This window comes from Callospermophilus lateralis, chromosome 8, assembly GCF_048772815.1.
Source record: "Callospermophilus lateralis isolate mCalLat2 chromosome 8, mCalLat2.hap1, whole genome shotgun sequence".
Lineage (NCBI taxonomy): Eukaryota > Metazoa > Chordata > Mammalia > Rodentia > Sciuridae > Callospermophilus > Callospermophilus lateralis.
Window position 1 is genome coordinate 100,698,605 of NC_135312.1, and position 20,394 is coordinate 100,718,998.

The window sequence follows — 20,394 nt, forward strand, 5'->3', positions numbered from 1 at the left end:
TTTATGGAATACTAGTCTATTCCTCTTTCTACCTTTTGCTTCCTGGTCATGAGATGAGCAACTTTGATCTTCTTGCCATGTTATGTTGATTTGGCATAGGTCTAAGCCTAAAGTGATAGGGCCAATTGGTCCCAGACTAGAACTTCTAAAATCTGAGCCAAAATAAACCTTTTCTCCTTATAAGCAGAATAATGCAGGTATTTTGTTATAGTGACATAAAGCTAACCCAGGAAGTTTATAAAATGTTAACGTTCTTCCAATGCTAGACTTATTTTTGCTTAATATGTAAACTGAATTTCAATGGGTGATTTTGGTTATTCTAATTTGTGTATCACTTCATTTTTAAAACTGACCTACAGCAGTATTTTCTAATAGTCATTAAAACTTCATAAAATGACTATACAAGATTCAGAAAAGGGGAAATGAAATGGTGATATAAAAATTAAGACACTGCAAGTTTTAAAAAATGTGAAATAAATTTTCTCCTTGCAGATCTCTCATTTAAAAAACTAACAGGTGTCCTTCAGACTGAAATTAATAGAAACCACATAGAAACTTGAATCTACATAAAGACGTAATAAGCACTAGTAAAAGTAATGCCAAAGGAAATTGAAAACAATGCTATTGTTTTAATTCTTTTTTTCTCATATCTAATTTTTAAATAACTGCAAAAAGAAATTATTATAAAACAGTGTTGATAGGTTATGATACATAAAGATGCAATTTTCATGACAATAAGCACTAATAAGGGGAGAGAAAAATATGTATCCATAATCCTGAGAGTCAACAATTAAAAGTCATTTCTTAAAAAATGATTCACAAATTGTCAATAGACATATAAGAAGATGCACAACATTATGAATCATTATGAATTGCAAATCAAACTTATGAGATACCACTTCACACCTATTAGAATGGCTAAAACAAACAAGGCAGACTATAACAAATGTTGGTAAGAATGTGAAGAAATTCAAATACCTATCCACTCTGTCAGGATTGTAAAATTGGGTTGCATCTTAGAAAACTATTTGACATTTCCTCAAATTTTAAGCATAAATTGATGACATATATGATATGATATAGGATTTCCACTGTTATAATATCCAAAAGCATGTATAAAAAAATTTATGTGTATGTACTTTGAAGCACTACTTATTTAAGTGATATCGTTTTAGCTGGCACCTCAGATATTATTCATATATTCTAATTTATGTGCAGTATACATATTTTATTATGATAATCAGTAGTATTACAACATTTTAAAAAATCTTGCGGATAAAATTATGTAGACCACCATCTCATTCTCTCACACAATTCACTCTACTGCAAACCAGGGTAGTGGAGGTTTGAAAACAGACTCTTTAAACCAGACAACCTGGATTAATGCCTCAATTTAACCCAATAATGGCCATGTGACTCCTAAGTAGATTAAACTTTTTGGTTTGGACTTCACTACCACTAAAGGGAGGTTATTAATAATAGCTATTTCTTTGGATTGTAATGTTAATAAATGAGTTAGCAATCTGACATGTGGGAAGTATTTAATAATATTTGTTAACTATTATTATTATTATATGCTTAGAACATATTTGCTATAAATTTATTTATTTTTATTAAGCATTAAGAAAATTTCCAAACACTGGAATTTCTAACTTGTCCTTAAAACAGCATCTGTTTTTAACAGCTTGAATTCAGGAACAAATTAAATGTCACAAAATCCACCCACTGTAAGTGTATAACTCAATGATTTTAATTAATTTAGATATTTGTTGCACCATCAAAACAATATTTAAGAAATTTTCATCATCCCAAAATATCCCTTTATGCCTGTTTGCTGACAATCTCAGAAACACTCCTAGTCCCAGGTGACCACTGATTTTATTTCTGTGACTATAAATCTGTCTTTTAAACACATTCTGTAGAGATGCAATCATATAATAACAACCTTCTGCATCTGACTCCTTTCATTTAACATCATGTCTTCAAGGTATATCCATGTCATTGCATGTATCAGAAGCATGCTCCATTTTACTGCTGAACAGTACTCATTTTATTGCTGAAAACCATGCATTTTATTAATCCATTCATCAGTTCAACAACATATGGATTATTTCCAGTTTTTTACAACCATGAAAAATGTTGCCATGAAAATTCATGTAAAAATATTTTTTCAAACATATGCTTTTATTTCTCTAGGGGAGATGGATAGGACTGGAAATAATGAGTTGTATAATAGGTTTATATTTAACTTTTTAATAAATGTCTCTAATAAATGCCAAAATGTTTCCCAAAATTTTGGAAGTACTTTGCTTTCCACCAGCAATGTGTATGTGATGCAGTTTCTCCACATTCTGGACAACACTCAGTATTATGTCATTTGATGATAGCCATTCCTGCAGTATCCATTTGTGCTCTCGATTTGTACTTTCCTAATGCCAAATGACAGCATGTTTGTGTATGTTTCTTCCCATTCCAATATTGATTTTGGTAAAATATTTGTTTATTGAAAGCTCTGTCTTGCCATTATTATTTTAAAGTTTCTACTCTACTTTGAATTAATCTATTGGTCCACCATGGGAATATCATACAGAATAGTTACAATGCCCTCAAAATCCTCTTTGCTCAGCCAGGTATGGAGGTGCATGCCTGAATCCCAGCAGCTTGCAAGGCTATAACAAGAGGACCACAAGTTCAAAGCAAGCCTCAGCAATGGTGAGGTGCTAAGCAACTCAGTGACAGCTTGTCTCTTAAAAATACAAAGTAGGGCTGGGGATATGGCCCAGTGGTTGAGAGTCCCTGAGTTCAATCCTCAATACCCCTCTACCCCCACCCTCCAAAAAAATCCCCTTTTCTCTGCTTATTCCTTTCTCCCTAATAGCTGGCAACCTCTGATCTTTTGACTATGTTCAGAGTTTTGCCTTTTCCATGCAAACTATCTATTTTGGATGTTGATTATATCAGTACAAGTTCAAGGACTATAACACCCACACACACACAATAAATATTAATATATTATTTGTGGCACAGGATGTTAATGTGAGGTAGTTGTGCTCATGTGGAGCAGGGAATATATATAAAAAAACTCTATAACTTCCCTCAATTTTTCTATGAACCTAAATTTTCTCTTAAAAATGAAAAAAAAAAGAGATCCATATATCTGAAGCTTTAATAATAAATAGTATCTATACCGTGCTCAGAATACAATGTAAATATATGAATACTCTAAATTTATGTATACAAACATTAATCCTTAAATGAAAATTTAGATCATTAAATTAAATCTGTCTATAAATGAAGTGAAATGTAATATATCCTTTAACCCAGTTATTTCACTCACAGATTTAAGTTTAGAAAAATTCCTGCGCAAGTTTGCAAGGATACATAGACAAGGATGTTTTATTTTGGCACTGTTCACAGAAGTGCCAGAATTAGAGATAATAAAGAGAAATTGGAGACAATGTTAAGAAAATGAATAATTATACTGAATTTGTACAATGGATACATGTACAATCACCATTATATAAACAATTTCATATGTATAAAATTGAATTATAACTATATGAGTTAAGCACAGAGGACTTATTTAATGGGACATACTTTATATGATAAGTACTTATCAGAGTACACACATAAAACTCATTAGACAACTGTATAAACAGAGAAGTGGAGATTAGGGTTGAAGAATAAGAAAAAGGTGAGTTAGGAGAATAGCGTGAGACAAAATGCAGAATATCATGAGATGACCTCTGTGTACCTGAGATGAACACAAAAGAGAAACAACTAAAAATTTATTTACCTAAATAAATTTTTTTCACCAATTATTAATCATTTATCCTGTTAGGAAAATAAAGTTTATAAATTTATTTGTTTATTATTTTCATTGTACTTACTTAAGATGGAGAAAGAAAAGTATGGAAAAACATTCTTTCTCACGGTAATTCAGAGAGTGGAAAAGCATAAATAAAACAATGATCATGGATGACTTCTTGAGTAATATTTTATCACCATTTCCTCTCATTAGAGTAAATACAAGAGGAAAAATGTTAGGAAATAAAAGTATAAAATCATTCCAGAGGAATAATACGCAGTGTAAATAATTCCTACTTTTTATCTCTAGTGACAATAATCAAGGAATTATTTTACAAAAAAGCAAAAAGGAGGAGAAATATCTGAATTTTCCTTGACTGATTTCTTTTTGTATTTTAACTTCATTGTGTAGTAGAAACGGATTTCTCATTTTGAAACCAACAAAGTGTGGCATTTTGGCTTTCCCACTCTGACCTTGTGTAGATTTTCTATTTGCATATTCCATCTCAACTGCAGTATTTCTCAGTATCAAGGACTAGATACACAGCAGAGCTATGCTTCTTAATGTATCATCTGTTCACAATGGTTTTGCTTAATGGCTCTGTGTTGCTTGGAGATGTGCACTTAATCGCAGCAATCCATACAACAGGCTGTAATGCTCCACACTTAAATTAGCTCTTCCACATATTAAGGGGAGGGTAAGGTGAGGGAAAAATTCATCTAGAGGTTAAAGGAGAATTCACATAGCTTTTCCACAACTAATATGTCATAAAAGATTAAATGACAGCTCATTTACTCTTACTGGCCCCTTTCATTAAGAACTTTTTGAAGAGTAAAGTATGAATAAATTCTACACATCTTTTGTTGCAGTGGGAGGGAAATAGTTTATTTAAAACAAGGGCAAACTGAGGGAAAAGTATCCTATTTTAATGTCAAATTTAATGCATATGTTCTTCATCTTGGCTTTCAAAATCTAAAATTAGCATAGATAACTGGGCATGCTAGTTTTTTTTATCTTAATAAAAATATCATTCATTATAACATTCTTTAAAGATCACTATAGAGTCACATTTGGCTATCATTTCACATTTAGAAATATCAATTTTAGCTATTTAATTTGATAAGGTAAACTGTATAGAGAAAACAATCTATGCTGATAGCAAGAAATTTTTTATTAAAAATTTCAAATTTATTAAAATTTGTTTATGCTCAATCTTTGTCAGTGCTAGATATTTTTTTTCATAAAAATAAATTTTAAACATATATCTGATAGTATTTAATATGCAAACAAGTAATATTAAAGATACACTAAGACGTTATTAAGAGTTAGCACCTCTTTGAGGCACTATATATTCTAAATATTTTTTTTTATTTTATCTAAGTCTCAAAACTACTTTATGATGTAAATATTTTTAACCAAAATTCATAGAAGGAATCTATGGTCTCAAAAAGGTTAAGAAATGTGATGGAGAACAAATACTAAATGGAAATCTGGGATTTAAGCCCAAGCAATTTAACTTCAGGGAGTGTATTTTTAATTAATATAATATGCTGTCAGTAAGACTATCTGCAGAGTGATTGAGCTCGATTCTGAATACTGAAAGGAGAATAGCACTAAGGATGGTCAGAATAGAGAAGGACATGCATAAGTTTATACAACTTCCTGTTTTACCCTAAAGTGCATACTTCAAGTGAATTTCTCAAGTACATTTAGCTTGGAATATGTGTTAGAACTGCATATTTGTTCATTGATAAATGAAACAGATAAATAAATTATAACTGAATGAAAGGTTCAGAAAAATGGAAAAAAAAAGACCAGAAAAAAATATTCAGACAATTCTTTTAGATATTTTACTGATATCAAATTTCTTTATATATCATGAAGTTATGATTAGGATGAAGTTATGATATGATTCAATCTATTATGCTAACCAAGATCTAACTGATTGCATGGATTCTATGACCTATATAAAAATGAATTAAATTTTAATCATTTATTTCATCATGACAACAATCTTTACTATAACTTATAAAAAATAAAATAAAGATCCTTTTGGTTCATAAGTATGATGATTATTGGGTGTTCAAGTGGCTGTTCAGGGAGATGTGCCTTGCTCTAAACCTTGTTACCACATCTGCACATTACCCATCTGTTGTAAAAAAAATAAAATAAAATAAAGGCTATGGAAGGTATATTTCTTAGGTAAATTTAAACTCCTTCCTTTTCTCCTGAGTTCTTGTTTCTTTTTAATAAATGATATAATTCCACCTTACTCTGATCTCTCCTCCTGTGGCCCATTAGTCACCCTAGACTAATTGTCTAAAAAGAACCCAAAAAACTGTCTAAGAAAAACAAAAAAAAAATATCTTTTTCATTACCTTCCAATACCTATCATACACGGTCGTGTTCAATTTTCAATTTTTTATCTTTTTTCATTTTTTTATAATTCTATACCAACTAAAGGATAAAGTCTAACTCTAAATAATGACAGATCTGATCTTTCACGATCTCTTTCCCCTCTACACATAATTCCAGGATATTACATTTTCACTTCCCTAAACACAGTTGCTTCAAAATGTGTTCAGGCTTCATCTCCTGGGCAAAAATTTACAGACTAGCCCTGGCAAATTACCCTAAAAAGAGTTTAATTATTGTATTTGCACATAAAAGTGAACACTAAAAGTTTTTATTATGTGAACTCATCATTTTCAGTATGTTAACCGTACTTGTATGAAAGTCAATGTTAATTTTTTTCTTATAAGCATAAATACCAAAAGAAGTTTATAGATAATTCTTTCAAGTTATTAAAGTAACAACTAAGTATAACATAACTAACTTTATCATTTACACCATTTTCATTAAATAGATGGAAGGCTGATGGCTTTGACAAGTAGATAATACAGAAATCAAGATTCAGGGAGGGAAGGAGAGAAAGAGAGAAGCATACAGGGAACCTCACTTAAAGAGTAGCTTTGAGTACTAAATAATTTTTTAACCAATAAATCTCTAAAACAACATGGATCTGAAAGTTTTTATAATTCTTACACATTTTTTAATGCTACGTCAAGAACTTTCACAATATTTTAACAAGAAAATGTTATTAATAAAGTTAAATCTTTCATAAACAATTAAAACATACTTTTTATAAATGTAGAAAATTATTCCTTAAGAATTTGACTAATCAAATTTTATTCAAAGAAAATATTTAAGAAAATAACTGAGAACATGTTTTATGTTCAACTTTAACTTTGAAATGCCTATATTGAAATAAAAGAAGTACTAAAAAATATTATTTCTCATTTTTCATATAGTTTCCATTACTGGTTTTTATGTATTATATTATATATATGAATATATAAGTATGTATAATATTATATTGTGTATACTGTATATATCATATATATATTTTATATATGTATGAAATTTATACATTATATAATTATAAATAACTCTTAAACATCTATATATCTATATATGTTATATGTATACACAGCTTTCACAGCAATAGTTCATATCAATGACAGCAATGTTTCTTTTCAAGATAATCTATCTAGTATGAATGATGAAACAAAAGCCTACTGGCTGATAGCTGTGAAACAGCAAATGTCTACCAGAAAAAAATACAGGAAGTTGAATAGGATTGAATAGGATGACTGTTCAATAAGGCTCTGTCTCATAAATATAGCATTCAGCAGCCAATACTTAAAGCAACCCACTAAACTGTTAGCCACTAGTTGTGGCTTTCAGACCTTCTAAAATTTAGATTTAGGATAAATTGCAACTTTTCATTTTTCTTCCTTTTTTCTTTTTTTTTTCCTGCTTTCTTTCTTCCCATGCTCCACCCCTTTTCTTGTCTACATTTATGGGAGGGAACAAGGATATGGGCAAAAGTAAAAAAAGAAAAAAAAAAGGTAACAACATCAACAAAACCTCTCTCCATTAGATATTTTGTGGAGGTCTGAATTTTATTTAAGTTCATGTTACATAACACTGAATCAAGAAATTACTCTCTCACTGCCATGAAGAGGAAATAATTTTTTGCTTTATAACAGTATGGCAAATTGGGCTGGGGTTGTAGCTCAGTGGTAGAGTGATTGTTTAGCATGTGTGAGGCACTGGGTTTGAGTCTCAGCACCACATATAAATAAATTAAAGATCCATCAACAACTAAAAGAAAATAGTAAAAAAACAGTATGGGAAATTAAAGAGGTACATAACACAACCTAAAGACGGCCACAAAAGAAACCAGATGACAGAAAGAAAATTTGTCTGACAATGAAAACACAGAAACAATATAAACATCAGATTATATTTACAAAGCATAATGAAGAAAAGCAAAACCTCCGTGGTACAATTAATAATAGGACTTTTTACTTTTTTATATTTTTTCCTTTGTTTATTGTTAGTGCTGGTGGTGCTGAGAATGGAAACCAGGGCCTTATGAATGCTAGAACATGGGAATCTACCATTGAGATACAACCTTAGTCCCAGTGTTTTTATCCTTTAGATTGGCGATATGGCCTGATAAAATAAGATCCAAGCCCAAAGAGTACAGTGCAGGACAAATAAAGTATGGGACACAAAAAAAGAGTATTAGAACCAGAAACAAAGCCCAAAGACATCCTTTTTGAATGCCTTGAAGTGTAATATTAAGCCATGTATCACCCTAAAAATAAGATGTTTTAAACTAATGTCCTCTTTCTTGGAAAAGGTGTCATTTTTTGACAAAATAAAAATTTACCCTACTCTATTTCCATGCAGATTAGACTGAGAAATGCTTTCTTAAAATTCACTTTTGTAAGCTTGAAAAAATTAAATCATTAAGCATTATTATGAAGGAAAATCAATCTCTACCATATTATGTGAAAATTTTAGCTTCAAGAAATCCTTTTACTGATAATTCTATTCCATTGAATATTTACCCAGTGAGTTAGCGTGGATACATCTAAAGGTTATATTCTAAAAACTCTTTTTGTAATAATAAAAACTAAAAATTACATGTTTCTATATGCAAAATATAGAACAGTTAATATACTAATAAATTTGGGCAAAATTTCTCAATTACCTGAGTTAAAGATTCATGGACATATTAAATGAATATCTCATGATACACATTAGAAACCACATTTAATCTTAGGAGTCGAAACAGTGTGAAGAGATATTACCTCATTGTAAATTTAGAGCGAAATATTGCTTTACCATTCTCCTGAGTTGCTTATCTATCTAGCATTTCAACTGCGCATGTTGTCTTGGTGGACTTGTTCCACAGACAACAAAATATGTGAGAAAGAATAATTTATAAAGAAGAGAAATTTATTTTTTACAATTCTCTAAGTCAAAAATCAAAATGCCAGCAGATTTGGTGTGTGGGAAGGGCTACTCTCTCCTTGCACAGAAGTGCCTCCCAGTAGCATCCACAGAGCTGAGGTAGAAGCAAAAGGGCACAGGGTGCTCTCTTCAACCTCTCTCACAGGGTCACTAATCCCATTCACAAGGGCCCTACCCCCATAACTTAATCACCTCCTAAAGACCCAGTCTCTTAACAGGATATATCACACTGGAGATTGAGTTTCAACCTATAAATTTTGAAGGACACAGACTGCAGGACCCATCAGACAATGGAAAAAGTCTACAGTAGAAGGAAAGTCCCACCCAGCTGCATAGTGATATCTAGCCCACTTTGTTAGCTTTCTACTTTTCTGGGAATTCCTTTTTTAACTCAATCTTCCTTACAAAATATATCTCTGTGATCTCTAGAAAACAAATCAATGACATCATTAGTTCATTGATGAAGATACAAATAATAGGAATAAAACCCCACTATAAAATTTCAAAGTAAACTAAGATCCTTCTTATCAGGAGGTCTGTACCCCGCAGGACAGTGTCCTAGGGTTTTCCTCAATCCACTGGTTTGGGCACCCAGTTTGCAGGTGATTAGAAATAATAGCTAGCATTACAGATGAGTCACAGAAGAATGTATTAAAAATAGAAGTGGCAGCCGAAAGAATATCGACATAATTCAGAAAGACTGTAATTTTACTATAACAATATGTTTTCATAATGGTAATTCTTAATCACCAAGAAAAATGAAATAATATATTCTGTAATTACTGCCTTCTTAATTGTAATGGGAAAATAGTGATGATCACTTTATAAGAAGTAGTTCATTTAAGAGGATACTTGTAGATTTTATTTGACTTTAAACATTTTGGCACTTGAACATGTAGGAATCAGTATATTAATAAAAAATAATTTATACCAAACTACCCATTCATTATTTAATAACACGAAATATATTGACTTTCAATTTTAGGTCTAATTATTTGCTATTGTATTCTTTACTAGATACTAGAGGAGAAAAACTATATTCTCAGAAGGTGGTATAGGAAAACAATATATTTGAATACATATACATTTAAAATATTTTTTAAACTCTGACATGAAGGATATAACAATATATATACTAGAATACTGGGCTAAATAAAATTACTCAGAGGCTCACATTAATTAGATTTATATATTTAATTATCTTTTATTTCTGTTTCTAAACACATATTTACCATAAATTTATATATATTTTAAGGGCAATATTTTTTAATTTTCAAGACATTTGGGTGATTATGAATTTGCTTATCACAAGATTGTAATGGTAAATACACCACAAGATTGTAATGGTAAATACACCACAAGATTGTAATGGTAAATACAAAGTAAAGCCTTCACTATGTAGGATGAGAACTCGGATTTCCAGCACTATTTCTCAATGTGCTATTTTGCACATTCAATGCCACCAGAACATACAATAGCTTCTTGTTTCCTAAGCTCACCATGTGTTATAACTTAGATATGAGGTATCTACCAAATGTTCATGTGGGATACAACGCAAGGAAGTTTAGAGGTGAAATGATCGGGTTATAAGAGCCTTAACCTAATTGAGTGCATTTAATCCTCTGTTAGGGATTAACTTGTGTGAAAAATGTAGGCAGGTGGGGTACAACTAGAAGAGGTTGTCATTGTGAGCATGCCTTTGGAGTATGTATTTTGTTCTTGGTGAATAGAGGTCTCTCTCTGCTTCTAGGTGGCCATGTCCTGGGCTTGCTTTCCATCATCACATCCCCTGCCATGATGATCCTCTGTACCATCTCGGGCCCTGAGGAATGAAGTTAGCTATCTATGGACTGAGACCTCTGAGAGCATGAGCCTCAAAATAAACTTTTCCTCATCTAATTGTTCTTATTGGGTCTTTGTGTCACAGCAGTAAAAAGGCTGACTAAAACACCATGTACTCTCTCAAATCTATAAATTCCTCTCCTCTGGAATGATCCTATAAAATAACCTGACATAAAATGGCTGGGTTCAAAGATCACTACTTCTATGAAGATTGTCTTCTCTTTCTTCAATCAGAAAAACTGTTCATGAAAAGCCTAAGACCTGAGAGAAATTGCCTGTGAGAATTCTCATGACATAAATCAATAAACAACTTCAAGAACATCTTTATTGCAAGTTTAATCATGTAGTACTTCTTATATAGTGGTCTTTAGTACAGGCAATCCCATCATCTCAAAGCACAGATCTACATGGACTGGTAATTTATAGTTGAAAAGTAAAAATCCCTGATAGCCAGGCTTATACAGGGATACAATGCAAAATATCAGATAGTACAGAGGTTGTTCCTCAGATCTAAGGTTGTCATGAGACTAACTGGTAATACAGAATTGTTCTAGTTTATATAAGGACCAAGAGCAGCTGTATGTTATTGTAAATTTGACTTTAAGATTTTATTTAAAGGAAAGAATAGGCAGCTAATAATTAGCTTGAAAACAATTGATCCAGAAAATGGATGGACTAGCTTTTTGCTGAGCCTCTCATAGATTTGGGGGAAGCAGAAGTTAGATTTTCCATTATTCCATGTTGCCAATTACACTGTGTTTACATTCCTACAGACAGTGGGGTTTGGGGTAGAGTTGATATGTTTTTGTTAAATCCCAGCCATTGTAATGAATTCCTAGAATAAAGCCATCCACTTCCTATGAATTAGCCAAGAACAGGCCCACAGGGAGGACTGGAATTATGCTAATTAAATAATGATACACATCAAGAGTGTATTAAAAACTTTGCCAAAGAATATTATTTACAAGGTTCAGAAATAACATTTTATTTTTTCAAATAGAATCTGTCATTATTAAACATATAACTACATTGCAAATAAAAATTATTAGCAAATGATTTATTCTACTCTTTTCTTACTTATTCATGATTGTTGGGAGTAGCAAATGAATTATGATCCTTGAACTGTCCGGAGACAGAGGTGATGCCCGCCCCTGGGAACTCTGGGGTGCAAATACATCAATTTGAGTCTGCCCACCTGCTGTGGTGCTGCCCTGTTCAAAGGGAAATTCCTTGCCAGCCATGGATTACAAGTTCTTAACCTTGGTTCAAATGCCAGCTGCCTGGGGTAGAGAATTATGGGCACAAGCTGATAGTTCTAATTGGACTGTTTATACCCTCATTTTGGGTTCTGTTTATCTTGAAGAAACTGTCTCACAATAAATCCTTTTGATGTTTAAACCTATATAATACATGTGTCAAACTTGCTTGTTGACATTATTTCCCTCTCAAGGTTTAGTGACCCATCAGGCCCCAGTTTTTTCTCTATTTGTGTATCTGTTTGTCTTTTCTCCATCCCCACACCTCCCAGTCCAGAGACTTGAAGCAATGGCCATGCAGGATGAGGCACATGCTCATAATCATTTGAGCTGTGTAAAATGCTGGGATAACATGAAGAACTGTAAATAATTCTGTTTTTATCATTTATCATCATCATCATTGTAATCACTTCAATTTGTTGGTCCATCTTGTATGATAACCAGTTATATATGTAAGTCTTTAGTTTAATGATAAGGAAAATTATTCTCCAGCTCCATCTGGCCAGATTTAAAACAAACTCTTATAATTTAACTCAGAATGTTTCAAAATTCTAACTACAAAAATATATGCATTTAGAAAACAGATAAGGTAATTTTTGTTTTTTAAATGTGCTCATGTGTCTAGCATATGGCTTAGTTTTTTCCACATGGTGATCAAACAGTACCCTGAGCATGCAGTACTACGATGTAATAAAAAATATATTCATTTCCATGAAATTATCCTTTGTGTTGAGGTGTATTATTCAAGGTAGATGGTAATATTAAGATAATAATCATAGTTGACATCTGCTAAGTGGTCATCATATAGAAAGCTTTATGTCAAATACTTGGTGTATAATTTCTCATTTAATTTTGAGGAAGCTGTTATTATGGTTCACATTTTATAAATAAGTTCACTGAGTCAGTTAAGGTAAATTGCCTCTCACCTCAAATTTAAAAGTGATGCAAGTGGCACATGAAGATTGATCAGCACAGATTACAATTAAACTCCATACATAAAATCTTAAATGTTTGGCTAAAAATTCCATTTCATGTAATTAATGAGAGGAATAATAATTTCCCCAAATTATATATTTCACCTATAAGTAGGTGAATGATAAAATTTGTCCAATAGGGTTAATGTGAAAAATGATTAAGTTAGTTAATAGAGAAAACATTAAATGATAGCCATTATTACACTGGAGTTTCTAAGTTTTGATCAAGGAAGAACATTATCCAAGAAGTCTTTTGTGAATGTAAATTTTATAATAAGGGAAAAGAGGAGATCTTCCAGACATGGCTTTGGACATCTACCTTTTCCAGAGACTGTATAAATAGCTCATCAATAAAAGAGTAATGGACTATTGAAAGTAGGAGACCCCCAGAGAGAAGGGACACAGTATGGAAAACATTAAAAAAAATCAACTCTAATTTCTTTCATATTGCCCAGAATAAAACTGAAAAGTCTTGGGGGGTCTACAAGTCTTGGTAGTGTTTGTTCCTTCCCCCATCATATTTCTGATTTCATTTTCTCCCGCTACTACCTCTTCTAAACTTCTGTGTCTTGGTCACTTGATTCTGGTCACAATCCCTCATTCCTTTTCTTCCCAAAGGAACTTCATATTTCTGCTTCAGAAATGTGTCCTACAGCTGGCTCAGTTGCTTCTTCCAGGAATCCATGTAAATATTTCCATTTGAAAGGAAACTTTTCTGATTGCAAAATAACACTTTTTACCACTTTAGACAATTATTTTCATTTAAACATTTTGATGCTTAAACTTAACATTTCCTAACAAATTTCATGTTCCATGGTTTAGTTTTACCATCCATCTTTCCCTGAACCTTCAACTCTAATGTAAGTCCCATGACTATAGGAATTTTGTTTATTTCACTGCTGTATCTCTAGCTATTAGATAAGTGTCTGGCACATAGTAGTTCTAATACTCTGTAAATACTTCTTGAATTGACTTCTAACATCATTTGTATCAATCAATTGGATTAACTGTGGAAAATTCAGATTTTAGAATCCACGGAAAATTAGGGCTGATTTTAAATGTTTATTTTTTTAACAATAATGCTTATATTTTAACAATCATTTGAAATATCATATGATGAAAAGATTATATCTAAAAATACAAATAATTTTAGGTTACAATATATTGACCAAGCATCCCATACTTTTTCCCTTTTTAAGTACTTTCTCAAAATTATGCAAGCATGTAAGCAAGCATGTAAAAGCATTTTAATTTTCAAATACATTCTATTAAATTATTTTTAAAAAATCGGAATCATTTGAAATCAGTTTCATGCAAATTTTCAATAATTTTATACCTTGTGTTAAAGCATTTCACATAAAATTAATTTTATAATGGAATCAAATGGTAACTTTTTAGATAATATGTAAAATTTGTGATATTTTAGAAAATGTAGAAAAATATGTGATATTTCCACTTTTAAGAAAAAACCTTTCCTAATGCAAGATAGCACTTTATTTTAAACTGTGAATATTTAAAACAATCTTATAGATTATTTTATGTTAAACATAGTCATTCTTTTTAAATAATCTATAACACATATACAGAATTTACATTGTAAATATTATAAAATTTAAGTGTATAAATGAATATCATTTAGAGGAAATCAAAATAATGAAAAAATTTAGTTTACATACTCTTACAACTGTTGAACAATTGAGCAACTGTGTAGCTCTGCCTTTTTTTTTTTTTTTGCCTGTGAAAACTATTGGCAATAATAATCTAAATCAAATTAGGTCAATACTCTGATTAATTTAATTTTTTGATAGTGAAGAACCATTTCTTCACTAATACCTGTGCCACTATAACTTTTCATTACAATATTTTTATTTATTTGAAAGCACACAAATAATTTAGTTTTCTCTTTTTTCTCTACACCATGACACTTTGAACCTATTTCTTTCCTTTCACAGAATCTTTCTACAACAAAAGAGTAGTGAGATCTGTGCAAATTAGTTTCCCTTGGGTTCACAGGATGCCTTGCAAGTAGACTGCACACACTCTATCTGCTGCCTCTGACTCTTGTTTGCCAAGATCTGAGCTATCTTAAACATAAAACACCAAAAAAGGCCAAAAGCAGAAACCTCAATCTATAATGTAATTGAAACTTTAATGTCATCTCACTTGGCCACAGTGTAGACAAATCCCACATTTTCTATTACTATAACCAATGCATAATTATATTCTATAATGGTTTTGTAAGAGAATGTATTATTTCTCTTTATAGATCAATAGAGCTTGTGCATTAATGGCTGTAAGCACTGGAAATATGAATGACCTTTTAAAGCACATGTATATACCATCTGTGCATTATCCTTTTATAATCACATTACGTTTAGTTAGATGTATTTCAGCAGTTGCTACAAGGTGAATAACATTTTTACATTGATTAATATTATACATTATGATCACTTTCTGTGGGAAAAGTTAAAGAGGAAAATTGAAAATATCTAGTGATTACAACTTTAAAAGTATTTTTCTTTTGTGTATTTTTCTGCCTGAGCAATTTAAATGACTAATTTGATTCTATTATTAATACCTGGAATAGTTCATTCATTGAATGCCAAAAAATTTACAAAGTATTATAATAATATTTTAAAAAATTGTCTTGATCTACCACAAAAACATTATTGTAAGTCACATTAAATTTATGCCCTTATCAATAAAAGACATGCCATTGTTTGCTCAGAAGTAGAATCAGATTATGCCTTCTTTCCAGTTTATCTGTGCCATATCTTATATGTTATTTATAATAAATAAATTTTGATGTAATTGATGTTACAAAATATCAAATGCTAAAAAAATTATAAAACATTTTTCATAGGAATCAAGCTTTCAATATACATTGTCAATATTTTGAGAAATTCCTGGACAATCCAGTAGAAAGTGTTAATTCTCAATAATTATGTTGAGTGAGTTGGGATTATATATAAAATGATATAAAAGAACAAGTTTATATTTTAAAACTTCAAAAGTTGTTTTGAATTCCACTTTTGTCATAAAGTCTACTTCCCTGCATATCAAGACTTGAAAACTTATAATTTTTAAAATGATACATTTACATGTGTCTATACATGTATAAGTACCTATATTCATATTTTAAAAGAAATTCTTATTAGTGTTTATATATTTTGTGCAATATTCCTTGTGCTTATTCCCAAGTGCTTTCAATCATTGCTATTTTTTTGTTTTATCTTTTTTATTGGAAGATGTACAAAGTACTTGAAGAAATGAAAATAATGCATTTTTTTAAGAGAGAGAGAGAGAGAGAGAGAGAGAGAGAGAGAGAGAGAGAAAGATAATTTTTTTAATATTTATTTTTTAGTTCTCGGCGGACACAACATCTTTGTTTGTATGTGGTACTGAGGATCGAACCCGGGCCGCACGCATGCCAGGCGAGCGCACTATCGCTTGAGCCACATCCCCAGCCCAATAATACATTGTTTTTAAGAACCAAGGATTTCTGCTAGAACTAGAAAGATGTGCCTGAACGTGGTAGTAGCTCTCTCTTTTAAGTATAGTATGTTACTGAGCAGAAATGTTTTGACAACACAGGCAGCTTGCAAAGGTTAGGTAATAATTGCATTGCAGATTGCAGTCCTGTTTGTAGGGCAAGAAGAATACAAGTGAGTTCAGTACAGGTGCAGATAAAAGGCAGAAGGGTATTCAATCACTGGCTCCTGCTTCTTCAATAATACATGTTACTTTTTCCCTTTTCAAAAAAAACAGGCTCATATTTTTGTGATAGTGTAAAAACAATGAGGTTCCTCTCTTATAATTTTATTATCTTTGTGCCACAAAGGAAGGGTGACATATATTATGTGAATTTCAAACATTTATTCATAACATAAATCTATCATAATTCTGGAACAAAATATTTCCCCGACATTTCAGAGTCTTTTTGGAGCTTGCCAAATCACTGCTTTGTCCTCTACCAGAGCTCTGTAATAACATATTTGTGAAAATGATATTTAAGAAATGACAGCAAGGTTGATGAATTGGTGCTGGGTTGTTGTCATTTCCTATTCATTTTTTTTTCTGTCCCATACCAAAGAAATGTAGTGAAAAATAGCTTTTTATCCACGTACTAGGAAATGAACCCAAGTCTACATTGATTTCAGCTGAGAAATTAGGTGTATTGCTCCTGTATTAGTCTGAGATGCCAAGTCCATGAAAGGAATTATAAATCAGAAGTGATATAAGATTGATTTTCTGCAATTATATCAGTAGCCTATAAAATCACTAAAGAAATTCAAATGTGTTTAAGTGGCAATACTACTGTTTTAATTCTAACTTCTGTGAGTGTTGATTTAGATGTTTTGTTAGGTGAACCAGAGGCTTACCTAACAAAAAAGTTGGCAAGCCACAGATAATTGGAACTCTCTCCTTGTTTTCTGAGTCAGTGGTTCTTGGGTGGAACCCCAAACCTCTTTCTACTAGTTTTCCAGATTATGCTCAGGCTGCTGTTTGGAGCATCATACTTTGAGAGTCACTGATGTAAAGTATTAACCAGTGAGACCCTTGGAAGCTAAGAAACACTTATTTTCAGGTAGAAGAGAGTGTGCACTCATAAATTACACGTATTACAGGAAAACGTCTAATCAGATACTATCTTCAGTTTTCAGACAATATTTACTTGAATCTGGCAAATTATGGCTATTCTAATAAAATGTATTTTTATTGTTCATTTCTCAGATATTCTACAGAATACAGGATTATTTCATCGATTCACTGATTTTGTTTAGTAAATAAATATTCACTAGTCCCAAGGAACATGAGTTATTTTTCTGTGCTGGTAGTTCCTGAGGATGGTGATGAGTGAGCATTTTAACAAGATTAATCAGGTAAATTCTTGGAGAAGCAGACGTTTGACCTGGAATATATGAAGAATTGAATTTTGCAAGATCTAAGAACTAAATGAGCATGAGTTCAAGTTTCTGAAGTAAAAACAAGCTTGACCTGAGTGGAATGGTTTTCAAGTTCATTAAAAAATGTCATACAAAGTGCTATTTGAGTAACAATTAAGATGGAGCTAGAGTTTTCACGGGAAAATAAATTAGAAATAGCTAGTGGAATTTATGTATTCAATAATGCAAACATTTTCACAGAATGGGAAGAACCAGACTCAATGGTATTTACTAAATGAGTCACAAGCACATACGGGAAGATGCCAAAGAGCTGGGCTGTCTGCTTAGGCAGGGCTATCTGAGATCTCATGCTGGATTGTTAAACACACACAAAGCCAGCCTGTTCATTTACATTTGAGAATTTTCCTACCTTGGAACTGGAATATTTATGTTCGCTCTCTATGAAATTCTCATTGTTAAGATGTATGAGGAGTTGAATTTCAGAATAAATTACTCTTGACAAAAATGGAACCAGAGTAAATTAAAAAGGGACAATAGTATTGCAATCCAACTGACTTATTTGAGCCCATATGAATCAAGTGAGATCCATGAGAGAGGATATATTTTTATAGTAGCTAGAGAGTATAACAGTTCCTTCACCTTGACCTCAGCTGAGAACATGCTGGAAATTTAACGTCAAGTTCTTACTCTTTTGGCTGCTATTCTCTAGTTTCTGTACAAACCATCGTCACCCTCTGCCAAAACATTTATTTATTTTTAATCAGAAGGAGTATGACACAATTTTCTAAGCCTGATTTAAATTTGCCAATAAAGTGAAGCTTTCTGAAGAGTCTTCCTGGGTCACTATAATATGCTTCTCAGGAATCCTCAAATCCTTTAATTCCTCATATATTTAGATTTTGGGATATTGTTGCTTATAGCAATGACTGAACTCTCTAATTTTTTTATAATTTATATTTTGGAGTGCTGCCTAATTCTATTTTGTGGTATACTTTATAACCCACATATTATCGACTGAATTTTGAACCCCCAAAATGCGTGTGGAAGTCCTAACTCTCATTACCAAAGACAGTGACAACATTTGGAGATAGGTCATTTAAAGATGATATTAACTTAAAATGAGGCTTTTGGGGTGATCCTTAAACCAATGTGATTTGTATCTTTAAAAGAGGAAAATTGAACACAAGAAGAGACACCAAGTATGTATGCACTCAGAGTAAAGACCAAGTAAAGACAGAGAGAGGCCTGGGGAGAAATCAGTCCTGCCAAACATTGATATTGAACTTTTAGCCACCAGAACAGTGAGAAAACAAGTTCCTGTTTTAGCCACCCAGTATGTGGGACTTTATTATGGCAGCACTGGCAAATTCATATACCTCATCATTAAAACAATATGCGTTACAGTGATTGAGATGACATTTGATTCCATGAGATGGCCCTTTGTTGGAGGGGGGAAGCCAAGGAAGAAGAAAAGGGGGAAACAGCCAGCGAATGCAATTTCTTTCTGTTATCAACAGAAATAAAATCAAAAGATGATAGCTAAGTGTATTGGTCTCACATGCTCACCCCCTCTTTCTCGCTCTCTCTCTCCTCTCTTTGTAGCCCTCACATCCCTAAACCAAAAAAAAAAAAAAAAAAAAAAATTAAATCACCTGACAAAAATGTATTCCTAGTAGAACAATGATCTACAGATTGAGGAATTGAGGACTTTTTTTGAATTCCACATTATTGAGAAGACACTTGCAACATATAAACAATTTCCTTAGGAGTGAGAAATGTCAGATTCTATCTTTTAGAATTAAGAATAGCATTTTTAAAAAGTTGTGCTGTAGACTACAGTTTTCAATGTGGCAAAAATTCTCCTGCTCTTATGTGACATTTAAAAATATTTTAAAAATATGACTTTAGTCTTCTGCTACTCAGTAAGCCTTTGGAACCTGGCAAGGATTTGTAAAGTGCTCTTGCAAAACAAGGCACATAAACATGAAACATTTCTGTCAGCATGCAGAAACAAGAGAGACTAAAACAAAGACGGTTTTCCATCTTGATAGAATTCAGCTTTGTTATGGTGGAGAAAGTAAAATATTTTATTTGTTGGTGTCAATTTTATCATTTCATAATATATCCCTACATTCTAGTATTGTCTTAATTTCTTTAAATCCTGTGCATGATGCTTATGCTTCTAATAACTTGTCAAACTACATTTGCAGTTGTGCTAACTACATAAAACATAAATATATTAATAAAAAGATAAATAAAGTCATGCCAGGCACAGTGAG

The 20,394-nt window shown here is 31.8% G+C and overlaps 1 protein-coding gene and 1 pseudogene across 1 annotated transcript in view; one reads left to right on the forward strand and one right to left on the reverse strand.

The window, feature by feature from the left end:
- Ccser1 (coiled-coil serine rich protein 1) overlaps window positions 1–20,394 on the reverse strand; it is a 1,032,529-nt gene that overhangs the window by 74,050 nt on the left and 938,085 nt on the right. The window lies entirely within an intron of this gene.
- On the forward strand, window positions 5,855–5,963 carry LOC143406603 (small nucleolar RNA U13; annotated as a pseudogene).